The sequence below is a fragment of the Oncorhynchus gorbuscha genome, unplaced genomic scaffold (assembly GCF_021184085.1).
Source record: "Oncorhynchus gorbuscha isolate QuinsamMale2020 ecotype Even-year unplaced genomic scaffold, OgorEven_v1.0 Un_scaffold_2956, whole genome shotgun sequence".
Classification (NCBI taxonomy): Eukaryota; Metazoa; Chordata; class Actinopteri; order Salmoniformes; family Salmonidae; genus Oncorhynchus; species Oncorhynchus gorbuscha.
In genome coordinates this window covers 9,253-28,100 of record NW_025745160.1, presented here as the reverse complement: position 1 = coordinate 28,100, position 18,848 = coordinate 9,253, and the positions used below count along the sequence as shown (strand labels likewise).

General features: G+C 41.4%; 1 pseudogene; it reads right to left on the bottom strand.

Annotated features, from left to right (window-relative positions):
* Positions 1–327: 327 nt before the first annotated feature.
* On the bottom strand, positions 328–11,706 carry LOC124017651 (annotated as a pseudogene).
* Positions 11,707–18,848: the final 7,142 nt, after the last annotated feature.

Here is an 18,848-nt window from a genome sequence, read left to right as displayed (position 1 = left end):
ACTGTCATTATGGGTTATTGTGTGTAGATTGCTGAGGATTTGTATTTATTTAATCCATTTTAGAATAAGGCTGTGACGTAACAAAATGTGGAAACGTCAAGGGGTCTGAATACTCTCCGAAGGCACTGTATATGTATTTATACTTTGGTCTAAATAGAGACTCGGGAGATGGATGGGAGGGGGACTGCTACAAAAGTAGGTCACAAAAAAATGTAAAAGAACAGTATACATTCAACTCAGTGTAGCAAAAACATGAGCTTTTGGCATCAGTAGCATGACAGGTCATTGTAGTCTTTCAGACCTCTGAAATCAGTCTTGAAGATAAACTATAACCTAATCCTAACCAGAAGGTTTCGGGGCCCTGGATTCAGCAATTCACTGTTAACTGTCTAAGTGGCAGAGAGTAGAAGACTTGATTCTGTTAGGCATTAGTAGCAGAATGAAGACCATGGTTCCCTGAGGGTCAGGGTTTATATCAGGATCACATCCATCCCACTTCCTTCCCCCTGCTCACGTGTGAGCAGCCAGCACCAGTCCAAAGTGGAGAATCAAAAGACCATCCTGGGAATAAGTAAACAAGAAAATAAGCACACATAAAACTCAAATGGAAGCTAACGATATCAGGACTATTTCCAAACCAGAGAGTAACTACAAATTCATAGGACCTTTGAGTGGACTCACCTGTAGAGCGTCATCTCCCATGGAGCGCTGAACCTCTCGTAGCGACTGGTAACGGTCCAGGAGGTGGTCTCCACACACAACATCCACCTGCACCACAACGTGACATCATACCACTGCGACAGACTGCATGAAATCAATTGAGAGTGACATACTGAATTACAACATTACATGGAGTCACCTGAGGGAGGGAATAACTGTGAACGAAAACTGGTAGGTGCAGTTTGAGATATGAAAATTAAAACCGTAATAAATGCTACGGACCATTTCAATAAGATACAGAAATAGTATTCCTGATTAGAAATTAAATCCCAAGTTCAATAATAAGTTTAAAAATTAAAGACGTCACCTCATGTCACCTTTTATTTTTGTCTGGGCAGGCCAATCCATTTTGGCAGTTATCCGTTCAGAGCATCAAGAGATATACCAAAGCCATTGTTTTTTTATGCAAGTGCCTAGGTGATAATTACAATTGCCCACAGGGTGGTGCAAAGTACTATTCAAAACAGTCAACCAACAATTAATTAAATTATATATTCAAAACACACAAATTAGAGTTGGGCGGTATCCACATTTTCATACAGTCATACTGAACAGATCCAGTACAAGCTTCATATCGACAGACCCTACAAAGAGCGAGAAACCATAACCCAGCGGGGTCCCTCCCTGCCCCTCGCCCTTTCTCATTTGTCCCCCCCTACTCACACAAAGTCCAGTTGTCACCACATTTGTCAGACTGGTTGAAAAATAATTGGAAACTAAATTCAAAAATGACAAGGGACCCCAATATCACAGTCTTCCTCCAGCTGAAAGACGAGTACTAAATGAATTCCAGGAGAATACGGACATTGTCATAAAACCCACAGAAAAATGTGTGGCAAGAGTGAAGGGCATGAGTTCTGAAAAACACCTGAACCTGTCTTGTTCTTATAGACCCTTGCCTCTAGAAAATCTGAAATTGATAGCTTGTTACAGCGTGTCTGACCAAAACTGGATCACGAGTTCCTAAGAGTCACCTATCCAGTCACCCCAGGTATCTATCCCCTTCCGAAAGTGCATAAGAACTCTAGTCAGTACATCTGCATTCCCCATGCTGAAGGCCTACAAATCGATTTCCAAAATCCTAAAGTCACATGAGGAAAGATTGGAGAATCCCCTAATGACTTTGTTGGAGGTCTTGAAATTGGTACTTGCAAATAACTTTCAGGTATGACAAATTCTACCTTCAAACCAAATGCACAGCAGTAGCCACGATTTACGCAAACCTTGTCGTTGGAGGCAGATGATATTCAAAATAAAGACAACGCTTTTCTACCCCATATTAAGTTTTGGAAACGCTACATTGAGGACAATTATATTTTGGGGTTCATCTAAACAAAACCCTGATGACTTTGTCCGTTATCTGAACACCACAACGACTTTCCTTCTGTTCACTGTTAAGTGATCAACAATAACTTCCTGGATCAAAATATTCAAGAACTTCTATCCATCAGGAGGTGGTAACCTCCCTAAAACGTTCTCACAACAAGAGACGTTTTCGAGTGATAGATTAAACACCATGCAGTCGAGGTCTAAAATCATGATTTCTCATTCAGACCAATCATCTCCAAACGTTTCTGAATCAAAATCACTTTTGAGTCCAAATGCATGCTGAGACCTACTGATGACAGCTAGTGTGCTAGCACTATGCCCTTGTTTACATCACACTTCCTCATGATTAGTGAATTGTAACTCACCAACGCCAACACTTGGTCTGGAATGTAATTACTCTAATGTAATGATCTCTAACACAGAGTAGATGCTCCATATGACTTTAATAAATAGTGCATTGTGGGTAGTTTAGACTTCAGAAGATATCCAGAAATAAGTCAATAAATATGCAATAACACAAAAACATAACTGTTTGTACTTATATGTAACCGGATCATGACAACAACTAAGTTACTAACTCTGACCACAGTGTTACATTGCTGAGTAAAAACTCATGCTTCCTACCCTTTAAAAACAGTTCTGTAGCAATGAGGTTTGTGCAGACTATAGGCCCAATACATTATCACTGAATATTGGCTATGCTTGAATTGCCCTGCCAATGTTCTTCTAAAACCATTTTAATATAATATTTCAAAACTTGGTATATGATCACACCAGTAATAAATCATATGACAAAGCAGCAAAATCAGGTTTAGAAAACACTTACAAATAAAAACTGAAATAACATTTACATAAGTATTCAGACCCTTTAAACAAAGTATTGAGTAAGGCACATTTGTCAGTGATTACAGACTAGAGTATTCTTGGGTATGAAGCTACAAACTTAGCACACCTGTATTTGGAGTTTCTCCCATTCTTCTCTGCAGATGCTCAAGCTCTGTCAGGTTGGATTGGGAGCGTCTCTCCAGAGATGTTCGATCGGGTTTGAGCTCTGATTGGCCACTCAAGGACTTGTCTCGAAGCAATTCCTGCATTGTCCTGTTGGAAGGTGAACCTTTGCTCCAGTCGGAGGTCCTGAGCAGGTTTTCATCCAAGGATCTCTGTACTTTGCACCGTTCATCTTTCCCTTCAATCGTCACTAGTCTCCCAGTACCTGCTGCTGAAAAAAGAACAGCCCCACAGCATGATGCTGCCACCATTCTTCCCTGTAGGGTTGGTGCCAGGCTTCCATCCGATGTGACACTCGGCATTCAGGCCAAAGAGTTCAATCTTGGTTTCATCAGACCAGAGAATATGGTTTCTCATGGTCTGAGAATCCTTTCGGTGCCTTTTGCTAAACTCCAAGCAGGTTGTCATGTGCCTTTTACTGAAGAGTGTCTTCCGTCTGGCGAGTACCATAAAGGCCTGATTGGTGGAGTGCTGCAGAGATGGTTGTCCTTCTGGAAGGTTCTCCCATCTCCACAGAGAGATCATTGGGTTCTTGGTCACCTCCCTGGCCAATGCCCTTATCCCCCTATTGCTCATTTTGGCCAGGCGGACAGCTTTAGGAAGGGTCTTGGTGGTTCCAAACTTCTTCCATTTAAGAATGGAGGCCACTGTGTCCTTGGGGACCTTCAATGCTGCAGAATTTCTTCTGTACCCTTCCCCAGATCTGTTCCTCGACACAAAGCGGTCTCTGAGCTCTACGGACAATTCCATCGACCTCATGGCTTGGTTTTTGCTTTGACATGTCAACTGTGGGACCGGATATAGACTGGTGTGTGCCATTCCAAATCAATTCACCACAGGTGGACTCCAATCAAGTTGTAGAAACATCAAGGATGAGCAAGGGAAACTGGATGCACTTGAGTCTCATAGCAAAAGAATGTGAAAACTAAAAACCTGTTTTCGCTTTGTCATTGTGTGTAGATTGATTAAATTATTTTCCTGATCAATTTTAGAGTAAAGCTGTAACGAAACAAAATATGGAAAGAGGGAATGTGTCTGAATACTTTCCGAATGCACTGTAAATGTTCATAATTTGCTTACTTTATTTTACTGGACTGATGGTGCCTGCATCTGATGGTCAGTCTCAGCGGATGGAGAGCATTAGAGGGTCACACTCGGATTGTCCCTCAGCTATCCACCCTTGGCTAAGACTAACCAAAAAGGGAACACCGTTTTTGAGCGGATGGAGAAACTCGAGTCACACCGTATTATTTTTGCCTCATGCACAGATTCATGTTATTATTCCCATTACCGGAGAAAGTGAAATATTCCTTCAGAGATATATATATATTTTTTTAAGTCACTAATTATAAAAATGGAAGCGATACACTTTGGTAGTTATTAATTGAATCTGCAGTGCTGATTGCAGCGCATTTCATGGCTTATAATAATACAAATAAAATGTTGACAGTGCTGAACAAGAACTCACTGTTGTATTCATTGACATTCTCTAATGTTTAGACATTTTGAAATCACAGTATCAACGAGTAAGTTGCAGACAGCCATCTGAGCAAATCGGTAGGCATATAGGAGCACTTGATTTGTACCTTGACACATGAAATGGTTCAAAATGGGAACACTTTGCCTACCTGGCACACAAGGCAGCTGAAACAAGTGCATTTACTGATAACAGAGCGAGACAGAAAAAAGTAGGAATGCGAGGCTTAATCGTTGTTTTTTTAAAATAAAGAATGTTTTCATGATCGACTAGGAATGCCTTGGAGATTGACTGGTCAGTGACCACTGTTGTAGACTATATGGCTGCACTGCCATTTGTATGCTCATATATATTTTTTCCTACATTCAATCAATCTTTATATCCAGATGTCTACTTTTCATACCCCAAAGCATCCATTTTCTTTGTGCTAGGAAGTAACTATTACAGCAGAATATCTCAAATTTCCTACTTCCAACTAAATGCTATTTGTCAAGTTTATTCTGCTGATCTGTGTATTTGTATACAGTGACTTCAGAAAGTATTCATACCCCTTGACCTATTCCACATTGTGTTGCGTTACAGCCTGAATTCAAAATGGATTAAATAGATAACTTTGTCATTATGGGGTATTGTGTGTAGTAAACAATTAGAACGTGTTTAGAAATGTAGATACTTTTAGAAAGAAACACCTGTGTAAGGGTCAATGGTTGACAGTGCATGTAAAAGCAGAAACTATACCATGAAGTCCAAGGAACTGTCCGTAGATCTCCGAGACAGCATTGGGATGAGACATACTGTACCAGTCAAAAGTTGACACCTACTCATTCCAGGGTTTCTCTTAATTTTTTACTATTTTCTACATTGTCAAATCAAATCCAATTTTATTTGTCACATACACATGTTTTTTTTATTTATTTTTTATTTTACCTTTATTTAACCAGGCAAGTCAGTTAAGAACACATTCTTATTTTGAATGACGGCCTGGGAACAGTGGGTTAACTGCCTGTTCAGGGGCAGAACGACAGATTTGTACCTTGTCAGCTCGGGGGTTTGAACTCGCAACCTTCCGGTTACTAGTCCAACGCTCTAACCCAGAGGTGGGCAAACTTTGACTCGCGGGCCACAATGGGTTCTAAAATTTGACAGAGGGGCAGGGCCAGGAGCATTTGGAGGGAGTGTTTGGGCCGGATATACTAAAGCATTAAATGTAGTGTGTGCAAACCTCATAGCACAGTAAGAACACTACAACCCAATTTATTAACTGTCGTTCAAATGTGAAAAATAGCCCTTATCAGTTAATACATTTGTCTCAAGGAATATGCAAGATATGGCATTTACATACTATTTCGCAGATACTGGGAGGAGGAAATGTAAATAGATTAAAATAACATACGCACTGTGATTTATCAAGATTGCGTCTGTTTTTAATAAGTTTCAATCGAAGGTGCAAAGTTAAAGAAATCAACATTTATTGAAAAATGGAATCACTTTCAACATTCAAAACATATTATTACACAACGAAATACTCAAGCTCAATAATATCTACTTGTGTTAAACTCCGCAAAATCATGGATGGATTGTCCTGACCGCGCGCTCTACAAACTCGCCACGGACGCCCTCGCCTTCACGCGCAAACAGTACACGTGTATCGTTGCCAAGCACACAGGCTGTATTAAATATCCTAACTGCAGCTGAAAATTTAAATTTAAATTAAGAGCGTGTGCGGAGTGTTAATTAAGCTACTGTACCGCTGCTGTGCTTAAGGGCTTAATGGTGACGTGAAACGAAGTGAAAATTAAAGTGAAATAAAGAAATACGCGCCACTCCAACAACGGTCAATGTGTTTTGAGTCCGCCATCTATTGGGGAAACGTGGGCATTGCAGGGAAAGGGGAAAAAAAGGAGGTTTTTACTATAATTTGGACAAGTTCGGCGGGCCGGATTAAAAAGCCTAACGGGCCGTATGTGGCCCGCGGGCCGTAGTTTGCCCATGTCTGCTCTAACCACTAGGCTACGCTGCCACCCCAGATGTTAATGCGAGTGTAGCGAAATGCTTGTGCTTCTAGTTCCGACAATGCAGTAATAACCAACAAGTAATCTAACGAACAATTCCTAAACTACTGTCTTATACACAGTGTAAGGGGATAAAGAACATGTACATAAGGATATATGAATGAGTGATGGTACAGAGCAGCATAGGCAAGATACAGTAGATGGTATCGAGTACAGTATATACATATGAGATGAGTATGTAGACAAAGTAAACAAAGTGGCATAGTTAAAGTGGCTAGTGATACATGTATTACATAAGAATGCAGTCGATGGTGTAGAGTACAGTATATACGTATGCATATGAGATGAATAATGTAGGGTAAGTAACATTATATAAGGTAGCATTGTTTAAAGTGGCTAGTGATATATTTACATCATTCCCATCAATTCCCATTATTAAAGTGGCTGGAGTTGAGCCAGTGTCAGTGTCAGTGTGTTGGCAGCAGCCACTCAATGTTAGTGGTGGCTGTTTAACAGTCTGATGGCCTTGAGATAGAAGCTGTTTTCAGTCTCTCGGTCCCAGCTTTGATGCACCTGTACTGACTTCGCCTTCTGGATGATAGCGGGGTGAACAGGCAGTGGCTCGGGTGGTTGATGTCCTTGATGATCTTTATGGCCTTCCTGTAACATCGGGTGGTGTAGGTGTCCTGGAGGGCAGGTAGTTTGCCCCCGGTGATGCGTTGTGCAGACCTCACTACCCTCTGGAGAGCCTTACGGTTGAGGGCGGAGCAGTTGCCGTACCAGGCGGTGATACAGCCCGCCAGGATGCTCTCGATTGTGCATCTGTAGAAGTTTGTGAGTGCTTTTGGTGACGAGCCAAATTTCTTCAGCCTCCTGAGGCTGAAGAGGCGCTGCTGCGCCTTCTTCACGATGCTGTCTGTGTGAGTGGACCAATTCAGTTTGTCTGTGATGTGTATGCCGAGGAACTTAAAACTTGCTACCCTCTCCACTACTGTTCCATCGATGTGGATAGGGGTGTTCCCTCTGCTGTTTCCTGAAGTCCACAATCATCTCCTTAGTTTTGTTGACGTTGAGTGTGAGGTTATTTTCCTGACACCACACTCCGAGGGCCGTCACCTCCTCCCTGTAGGCCGTCTCGTCGTTGTTGGTAATCAAGCCTACCACTGTTGTGTCGTCCGCAAACTTGATGATTGAGTTGGAGGCGTCGTGGGTGAACAGGGAGTACAGGAGAGGGCTCAGAACGCACCCTTGTGGGGCCCCAGTGTTGAGGATCAGAGGGGAGGAGATGTTGTTACCTACCCTCACCACCTGGGGGCGGCCCGTCAGGAAGTCCAGTACCCAGTTGCACAGGCGGGGTCGAGACCCAGGGTCTCGAGCTTGATGACGAGCTTGAGGGTACTATGGTGTTGAATGCCGAGCTGTAGTCGATGAACAGCATTCTCACATAGGTATTCCTCTTGTCCAGATGGGTTAGGGCAGTGTGCAGTGTGGTTGAGATTGCATCGTCTGTGGACCTATTTGGGCAGTAAGCAAATTGGAGTGGGTCTAGGGTGTCAGGTAGGGTGGAGGTGATATGGTCCTTGACTAGTCTTTCAAAGCACTTCATGATGACGGAAGTGAGTGCTACGGGGCGGTAGTCGTTTAGCTCAGTTACCTTAGCTTTCTTGGGAACAGGAACAATGGTGGCCGTCTTAAAGCATGTGGGAACAGCAGACTGGTATAGGGATTGATTGAATATGTCCGTAAACACACCGGCCAGCTGGTCTGCGCATGCTCTGAGGGCGCGGCTGGGGATGCCGTCTGGGCCTGCAGCCTTGCGAGGTATAATATGGAATAATAGTGAAGATATCAAAACTATGATGGTCTGAATAATTATGTAAATGTGATATCCGTTTTCTATAAAACAGTTTTTGCTTTGTAGTGGAGTATTGTGGGTAGATTTGGGGACACACACACACGATGTAATCCATTTCAGAATAAGGTTGTAACGCAACAAAGTATGAAAACGCCAAGGGTCTGAATACTTTCCGAATGCACTGTAAATGGCAGAGCACCCAGCTAATAAATCCAGATAGTGCACCTATTACCCACTCTACTACCCACTCTGGTGAGTGCCAAGAAATAAATCCCTGTTACTGCTAAACACCCTACATACAGGTAGGGCTGTGCTGTTGTGCTCTGCAGTTTTACATAAGACACAAACACTCTTCCCCTCTGTCCTTGTGTGAGCATTAGGCTCTGCATCTACCTCTCACCTGGTTACTTAGGGCCTCTAAAGAATTTTACAGGGGATGAAATTGAGATGGGTTCAACATAACGATTTCTTAAAGCAGAGAGCTCTCTCACATAACGAGCAGATATGTACATATTTATGCATTTCCCCTTGCCAGGTCTCCCTCTGAGAAATAGTTCATAACCGCATTAGACATCCTGGTAAAGTCCATGTGTAACCCCTCCCACTGACCTGGCAGGCGGGGCTCAGCTCCATCTTCCTCCTGATGAAGAGCGCCACATGGTGGACAGTGGCATCCCCGATACTCGCACATACCGCCTCTCCAAAGGCTGGCCAGGGACACGGGTGTTAGAGCATGCAATCCCTTATTTATTTTACCAATATAACTCAAATTCACAATATCAACATTGCTTTATGCATGACCATTACTATATAGTGGCTGGATAGCAGCATCATGCTGTTATTTCATTTTAACAGTCTCATACAAGTCATTATGAGAAAAGAGCGTGACAGCAGTAATTACCTTATAGCCGTCTATGCCTTCTTCCGCTCTGGAAACAAACAACTTTACATAGAATTTTCTTAATCCTTGCAACCAATCTTGTACAGTTAACCATCAGTCTTGTAACTTGAAATGTTCTCCCTAGTCCAGGGTTTCCCAAACTCTCATGGGGACCCCAAGGGGTGCACATTTAGTTATTTGCCATAGCACTACACAGCTGATTAAAATAATCAACTATTCATCAAGCTTTGACCAATTTAAATCAGCTGTGTAGTGCTAGTGCAAAAACCAAAAAGGTGTACCCCTGGCAGTCCCCATGACAGAGTTAGGGAAATATGCATATGCACTCAAAGGAAGCACAGTAGCACCATCTACTGGTGTAGCCAAGAATGACCAGAGACAAACAAACCATCTCAGGGAATACCCTTCCATCCCTCAAATAGAAAATGCTAGGGAGAGACTCACCCCAAAAACTCCAGCTGCAGTGACACGTCCAGTTCAGGAGGGATGGCGAAGACAGACTGGGGCAGCAATGCCCTCCTCTGCTTCTGGTTCTTCAGCACAGGGACCGCAGGGGATGCCATCACTGTGGGCACAGAGAAAGACGAGCGTTTACAGAAGCATTAGGGGAATGTTCCACACCCAGCACTGAGACAAACAGAGACATGGCTAAAATCAGAGGGTCTTCAAATACCCAAACTATTTCATTAAACAAAGCTGCACCAAATCTCAACGACGACATTGGTCTATACCTGGTTTAGGCACCTCCAGTCCTCTCTGTTTGTAAAAATCAATCATCCTTGCTTTCTCCACTGCAAAGACAATAAAGAGTAAAGACAACACTAATTTTAACTTCAAAACAAAAGATTGCCAAGAGGCGTTTGGGAAAAAAATCTGAGAAATGGAAGGCTTTGTGGATACTTACTTTCTTCCAGATGTGGCAGCATCTTGTAAACAATATCTTGCAACTGTCTGTCAGGTCTGTGGAGATGCAAAACACCCACCATACAGTAAGTATCTACATACCAGTGTATAAGTGAGTATTAGCCTATAGCTCATTGTATTAATTGATAACAGGTCAATGTGGGAGGTATAGTAATCAACTTCAAAGCTGACGTTGTTTCAGTGAACATCTCAGTTTATCGTGGCAACGGTTTCATTCAAATGAGTTGGCACAACAGTAATATTTACATACCAGTGTGTATGAGTATTACCCTATAGCTCATTGTATTAATTGATAACAGGTCAATGTGGGAGGTATAGTAATCAACTTCAAAGCTGACGTTGTTTCAGTGAACATCTCAGTTTATCGTGGCAACGGTTTCATTCAAATGAGATGGCACAACAGTAATATTTACATTTGCATCCCTTTGGCCTGTGCTGAAAGCAGAGTTCTGCAATAGACGACGAGTGTGCTTGGACATTAATAAAAGTGGTGTCTACAGAGAGACATCAGTATCCCTGCGTCACATCAGGACTTTGTGTTCCAGGTAACTCCCCAGCAGGGAGAGGGTAACCACTAGAAACAGACACTCATGGGATGTCCTCTTTAAATAACATGATGCCAAGTAGAAAAACATGAACCGATGTCTTCAAATGTAAAACAAGAGTCTGTGTGCTCGTAGATTTCACGCAGGCATGCTTACTTTATGTTGTACAATGGTTGTGTCTGATGGACTACAATGCTGCAATTGGGACACCTGTTGCTGTAGAAGTGTTTCACTATGCAGCTTTTACAAACTGGGGGAAGAGAGAACAGATTACAAAGGAAGTATGACTGATGGAATGAGACTGAAGGGATAGCAGTCATATTTCAGGAGTGTTAATCTCAAATCAATGTAACTCACAAGTGTGCAGACACTCTGTGATGGTGGTGGAATCAATTAGGATTCCGCAGCAGAGAGTACAGTGGATGTAAGGGTAAAATTGTTTAAGAGGGAGTTCAGGCTGTGAAAACAAAACATTCACAATGTCATTCCACATTATAGAACTGGAGTGCATCACAGTTACAGGAGAGTACCAACCAGTGCAGCAGATACCATATAACAGTACATTCATTATTCTTGTCAATCCAGCAAAATGAGAAAACACTAGATATTGTCCAAGTCTGCAATACTGTACCTCATCCCCTGAATCCGAGTCAACATTATTAGATGTTCCATTGTGGTCTTTCGAACCATCGTTGTCGACACTGTTCTGGTGGCTAATATCGGTTGGTGTCGCCTCTTCTGACTGCTGACCGACACTCAAACAACCCGGTCCTTCGAGTTCCGTGGTGCTGTCCTCCATAGTACTGCAAATTGGGTTGATTTCCGCACCAATAAATTCTTCAATTAATCAATAATTTGATATTCACTTGACCCTAGCATTATTAGCAAACGTGCTGGTTAGCTCAATAAATACAAAGAACACACAACGACAACAGTTCAACTCTACTTTAACGGACTAACGTTACCAATAAACCCCATGTGATTTAACCACTAACTATTGCTTAAATGTTATCGCTAACCCCAAGTATATAAAAACAAAACCAACTGTAACAGTTGCTAGCTAACGTTACTGTTGTCGCTCAAGTTTCAGCAACTTCCTGGCACTATGGCAATGAAACGAGCCAATTAAATCATAACAGAGCAGAGTCCACTAGAAATAGAATTTCAAGACTGGACCACAGTTGCTTTGCCTTATCTTGCTTCTCTAGGAAGAATATGGATTCATATGATATTAATGAAGAATTGAACATATTTAAGCTGTCATAAAAATACATTGAAAAATTACTTGATTAGAGTTCAGTATCTCCCAAATATGGATATTATTGATAGTTATAGGTTCTGCCTAATTATAGAAATCTGGATCGGATATCTCCAGATGTGGCCATTAAAATCTCTAACTATTAATTTGACAATGCAAGATACATGGAACAGTCAAACATGAGGAATCCGGCATCGGAGCACAGAACAGAGCTCTGAAAGTCCTCCTGGTTTCACATTTGGCTCTTTGGAAGTTGTGGGAACGTGAAACCAAAAACACATTGGTTGTGGGAACTAAGCCATGTGTTTCCTGACCGGTAAAACTGAATGTTTTTGAAAGGTTCTGAGAAACAAATTGAACATTTCACCTTTTCTGGGAAAGTTTATTTTTAGGTTGCATGAAGGTTCCGTATATCTTATCTGCCATTGACTGGAACGATCTACAAAAATCTCTGAAACTGGAAACACTTATCTCCCTCACTAGCTTGATCCACCAGCTGTCAGAGTAGCTCACAGATCACTGCACCTGTACATAGCCCATCTATAAATAGCCCAAACAACTACCACTTCCCCTACTGTATTTATTTAGCTCCTTTTCACCCCAGTATTTCTACTTTGCACACTCATCTGTCAAATCTACCATTCCAGTGTTTTAATTGCTATATTGTATTTACTTCGCCACCATGGCCTATTTATTGGCTTTACCTCCCTTATCTCACCTCATTTGCTCACATTGTATATATACTTATTTTTATACTGTATGTTTGTTTTACTCCATGTGTAAATCTGTGTAGTTATGTGTTGAACTGCTTTGCTTTATCTTGGCCAGGTCACAGTTGTAAATGAGAACTTGTTCCTAACTTGCCTACCTGGTTAAATAAAGGTGAAATAAAACATCTAGGTGGAGGTTTATGAAAAACTTTTCACTGAATGATTCAATGGGACTTTTAATTACACTATTAGCTTTTTTTTTAAATTCCAAGCACAAACTTCATTTCCTTTGGCATTATTCAAGTAAACAAATTTCTTCTGTATGTTGACATGGCATCAGTGAGATTTAAACCTATGATCTTCTGTTTTGTATCCATTGAATTAGTCCACTGCACCACCAGGATGGAGCTAGCATGTCAGGTTTTTATACATATAAAGCTGGTTATTTTAGTCTATTCAAAACAGACCCCATTTCAATGGAAGTATTCATTAAAGGGATTATCCTGTACTTTGTAAATGCCTACTTTTTAGCCAGTAGTTCTGAAAGTAGCTCCACTGTACAAAGTGTATCGAGTCACATATGTGCAGATAGAGTATCAGGCAATTTTGGACACACCTACTCATTCTACATTGTAGAATAATAGTAAAGACATCAAAACTATGAAATAACACATATGGAATCATGTAGTAACCAAAAGTGTTATATTTGAGATTCTTCAAAGTAGCCACCCTTTGGCCATGATGACAGCTTTGCACACGCTTGGCATTCTCTCAACCAGCTTCATGAGGTAGTCACCTGGTTGCATTTCAATTAACAGGTGTGCCTTGTTAAAAGTTAATTTGTGGCATTTCTATCCTTCTTAATATGTTTGAGCCAATCAGTTGTGTTGAAACAAGGTAGAGATGGTATACAGAAGATAGCTCTATTTGGTAAAAGATAGAGTCCATATTATGGCAAGAACAGCTTAAATAAGCAAAGAGAAATGAGAGCAAATCATTACTTTAAGACATGAAGGTCAGTCAATTAGGAATATTTCAAGAACTTTGAAAGTTTCTTCAAGTGCAGTCGCAAAACCCATCAAGCGCTATGATGAAACTAGCTCTCACGAGGACCAGAAAGGAAGACCCGGAGTCACCTCTGCTGCAAAGGTTAAGTTCATTAGAGTTACCAGCCTCAGAAATTGCAGCCCAAGTAAATGCTTCACAGAGTTCAAGTACCAGACATCTCAACATCAACTGTTCAGAGGAGACTGCGTGAAGCAGGCCTTTGTGGTTGAATTGCTGTAAAGAAACCACTAATAAAAGGACACCAATAAGGAAGAGACTTGCTTGGGCCAAGAAATATGTGCAATGGACATTAGACCAATGGAGATCTGTTATTTGGTCTGATGAGTCCAAATGAGATTTTTTAGTTCCAACCGTTGTGTCTGTGAGATGCAGAGTAGGTGAACAGAGGATCTTCACATGTGTGGTTCCCACTGTGAAGCATAGAGGTGGTGTGATGGTGCTTTGCTGGAGACACTGTCAGTGATTTATTTAGAATTCAAGGCAACCTTAACCAGGTTTGATGGCACGTCACTGCAGAATGCTGTGGTAGCCATGCTGGTTTGAGCTTAGTGGAACTATCATTTGTTTTTCAACAGGACAATGACCCAACACACCTCCAGGCTGTGGGCAGGGGTGGGCACCCAGTCTGAGGGCCTGATTGGTGTCACACTTTCTCCATCCCTGGCAAACATAGCTGACTAACCAAATTGCATTCTGAACTGAAGATCATGATTCGGTAATTATTGGAATTAGGTGTGTTAGCTGGGGAAAAACTGACACCAATCAGGCCCTCGAGGACTGGAATTACCCACCCCTGGTGTAAGGGCTATTTGACCAAGGAGTGTGGTGTAGTGCTGCATCTTATGACCTGGCCTCCACAATCACCCAACCTCAACCCAATTGAGATGGTGATGAGTTGGACCGCAGATTGAAGGAAAAGCAGCCAACAAGTGCTCAGCATGTGGGAACTTCCAAGTCTGTTGGAAAACATTCCAAGGTGAAGCTGGTTGAGAGAATGCCAAGCATGTGCAAAGCTGTCAAGGCAAGAGTGACTGTTTTGAAATAAACTAATAATTTGTTTGACTCTTGTTGGTTACTACATGATTCCATATGTGTTATTTCATCATTTTTGATGTCTTCACTACTCTACAATGTAGAAAATAGTAAAAAGAAAAGAAAAACCCTGAAATGAGTAAGTGTCCAAGCTTTTGACTGGTAGTGTATGTGAACCAGGGGTTGGAACAGGTTCAGGAAAAGAACAAACAGAATATGGCATTTTTGCAGAACAGAATCAGAACGAAAGTGATCTATACTGTTCCGGGAACAGAACCATTATTTTAAAATCATGAGAACTGGTTCAGTTATTTTACATTCTGGGCATTTTTTTTTCTTCCATTCCCACAAGAAAGGCAAAGCAACTATACAAAGCACTCACTTTGTCAGAGAAACTTATTCCAATGTCTGCCTGCCAGAAAGTCATTGCCAGTGTGTGAATGCTGAAATTCTGCACGGACCACGGACTCGGCAGAATTTAATTTAAAGGACGTTTCAGAAATTTTGCCGGACATCAATATGCATTCAGATCTGACCTGGCGCAGCCAGTGCCATCAATAAACAAGGGACATTTGGCCAAATGAGCCACATTTAGGTGTCCTTAAAAACAGCTTATAACAAAACAGTGTTTTTTGAGTTGTCTTACCCCACTCTGTTCAGCACTAAATGCATCAGGGTATTGCATGCATAGTCCTATAGGCTTAAGCATCCACTATTGTCAAATGTCTACTTCCGCTCCTCCTCCGGGTTCAACATCACCGTATACTAACCACCGGTCCTGGGATTCATCATGACCCACGCCTGGTGTCAATTATTGCGCACCTGCACATCATCATGAGGCACACCTGGACTCCATTACCTTACTTATTACCTCCCCCATATCTGGCACTCCCTTAGGTTCTTTACTCAGTCAGTATTGTTCCTGTGTTCATGTGTAGACACACCACTACAAATGTCTTGTTTTATTAAATGTTTCACCTACTTTGACTCAAAGCCTCAGTTATATCTGTATAATAATATTTAGTGGAAAAAAAGAGTCAACCATTTCAAAGACTTTAGAGTTAATTCTTAAGAAATCAGTCAATTTAAATAATCTATGGATTTCCATGACTGGGCAGGGGTGCAGCCATAGGCCCATTGCCTTTGGGAGCCGGGGCCCAGCCAATCAAAATATTTCCCCCACCAAAGGGCTTTATTGCAGACAAATACTCAGTTATCAGCTGTCCGGGTGGCTGGTCTCAGATGATCCCAGGTAGAAGAACTGGATGTGGAAGTCCTGGGGCTGGGCATTGCTTGCACGTGGTCTGCTGTTGTGAGGCCGGTTGGACATACTCCCAAATTCTCTAAAATGACATTAGAGGTGGCTTATGGTAGAGAAATTAACAATATCTCTGTAACAGCTCTGGTGAACATTCCTGCAGTCAGCATGACAATTGCACACTCCCTAAACTTGAGACATCTGTGGCATTGTGTTGTGACAAAACCACACATTTTAGGTGACTGTCCCCTGCACCAGGTGCACCTGAGTAACACTATGTTGTTTAATCAGCTTCTTGATATGCCACACCTGTCAGGTGGATGGATTATCTTGGCAAAGGAGAAACGCTCACTAACCGATAAACACATTTCTGCAATTAGAGATAAATAAGCTTTTGTGCTTATTGGAACATTTCTGATCTTTACGTCAAATGATGAAACGTCGGACCAACATACCACAGTTGAAGTAGGAAGTTCACATACACTTAGGTTGTAGTAATTTTAAAAAATCTACCACTCCATACATTTCTTGTTAAACTATAGTTTTGCTTGTCCCGGTTAGACATCTACATTGTGCATGACAGAAGTCATTTTTCCAACAATTGTTTAGACAGATTTCACAATTCCAAGTGGGTCAGAAGTTTACATACAGTAAGTTGACTGCCTTTAAACATCTTGGAAAATGTAATGGCTTTAGAAGCTTCTGATAGGCTAATTAGCATCATTGGAGGTGTACCTGTGGATGTATTCAAGGCCTACCTTCAAACTAAGTGCCTCTTTGCTTGACATCATGGGAAAATGAAAAGAAATCAGCAAAGACCTCAGAAAAAACATTGCAGACCTCCACAAGTCTGGTTCATCCTTGGGAGCAATTTCCAAACGTCTGAAGGTACCACGGTCATCTGTACAAACATGAATGTCCTTTGGTGCGAAAGTCAATCAATCCCAGAACAGAACCTTGTGAAGGTGCTGGAGGAAATAGATACAAAGTATCTATATCCACAAAACGAGTCCTGCTCGACAGCCTGAAAGGTTGCTCAGCAGGAAGAAACCACTGCTCCAAACCGCCATAAAGCCAGACTACGGTTTGCAACTGCACATGAGGACAGAGATCACTTTTTGGAGAAATGTCCTCTGGTCTGATGAAACAAAAATAGAACTGTTTGGCCATAATGACCATCGTTTTGTTTGAGGCAAAGGGGGATCGCTTGCAAACTGAAGAACACCATCCCAACCTTGAAGCACAGGGGTGGCAGCATCATGTTGTGGGGTGCTTTGCTGCAGGAGGACTGGTGCAAGACATCAGTCAGGCAGTTAAGGCTTGGTCGCAAATGGGTCTTCCAAATGGTCAATGGACAATGACCCCAAGCATACTTCAAAATTGTGGCAAAATGGCTTAAGGGACAACAAAGTCAAGGTATTGGAGTGGCCATCACAAAGCCCTGACCTTAATCCCACAGATAATCTGTGGGCAGAACTGAAAAAGCATGTGAGCAAGGAGGCCTAAAAACCTGACTCAGTTACACCAGCTCTGTCAGGAGAATGGGCCAAAATTCACCCAACTTATTGTGGGAAGCTTGTGGAAGGCTAGCCAAAACATTTGACCCGAGTTAAACCATTTAAAGGCAATGCTAACAAATACCAATTGAGTGCAAGTAAAATTCTGACCCACTGGGAATGCAGTGAATGAAAATCATTATTATTCTAACTGACCTAAGACAAACCTAAGACAAAGCATTTTTACTAGGATGAAATGTCAGAATTAGAAAAACTGAATTCAAATGGATTTGGCTAAGATGTATGTAAACTTCAGACTTCAACTGCGTATATGTATATGAGAGATATGAGATATAAGTTAAAACAACAACATGCCTTTCTTTGTCATATTGGGTAGGAGTCTGTTCGAGAGTTAAGTGTACAGAAGGTGGCTAATATATACATTTATCAGAATATTTTGTATAAATAAGCATTATATTATAGGCCCACAGTAGCTAAAGCTAAATCTTAACAATAGCCCCACCAAATTAGCCCCATTTCTAAACTTTATTAGGGTAATATCAAAAGTCAGTCAATCCATTGCTTATAGTGAAAATATAAGGCTATAAATAGCAGGCTATTAAATTGAGGCAATCAGTTGTAACTTAATATGGCCAACCTTCAAAGGTTTAACAGGCTATATTGCAGCAATTACCAACAAAGACCTACTGTTATTTATTTTACAACAGGCCTACTTAACATATCTTTACACTAAATAGGGATCACACAATTAAAGAGGTTTAATTTTACACATTGAAAGAACTGGTTTTGATTAGTCTACAATAATAAAACTGATTATAATGTCATGTTCTGACCTTAGTTCCTTTGTTAAGTCTTTGTTTTAGTGGGTCAGGGTGTGAGTTGGGTGGGGTTGTTTATGTTAGTTTGTCTATGATTTTCTATTTCTGTGTTTGGCCTGGTATGGTTCTCAATCAGAGGCAGCTGTCAATCGTTGTCCCTGATTGAGAACTATATTTAGGTAGCCTGTTTTCCATTGTGTTTTGTGGGTGGTTATTTTAAGTCTGTGTGTCTGCACCAGACAGCACTGTTTCAATTGTTTCTTTGTTGTTCAGTTCTCATTAAATAAGATGAACACTTACCACGCCACGCTTTTTGTCCTCACCTTCTTCCTACAACAGCCGCCATATAAATACTAAAAATGCATTTAAGTGTAAAAAATATAAAAATTGCATCATACCTGATTTGCCAGTCATAA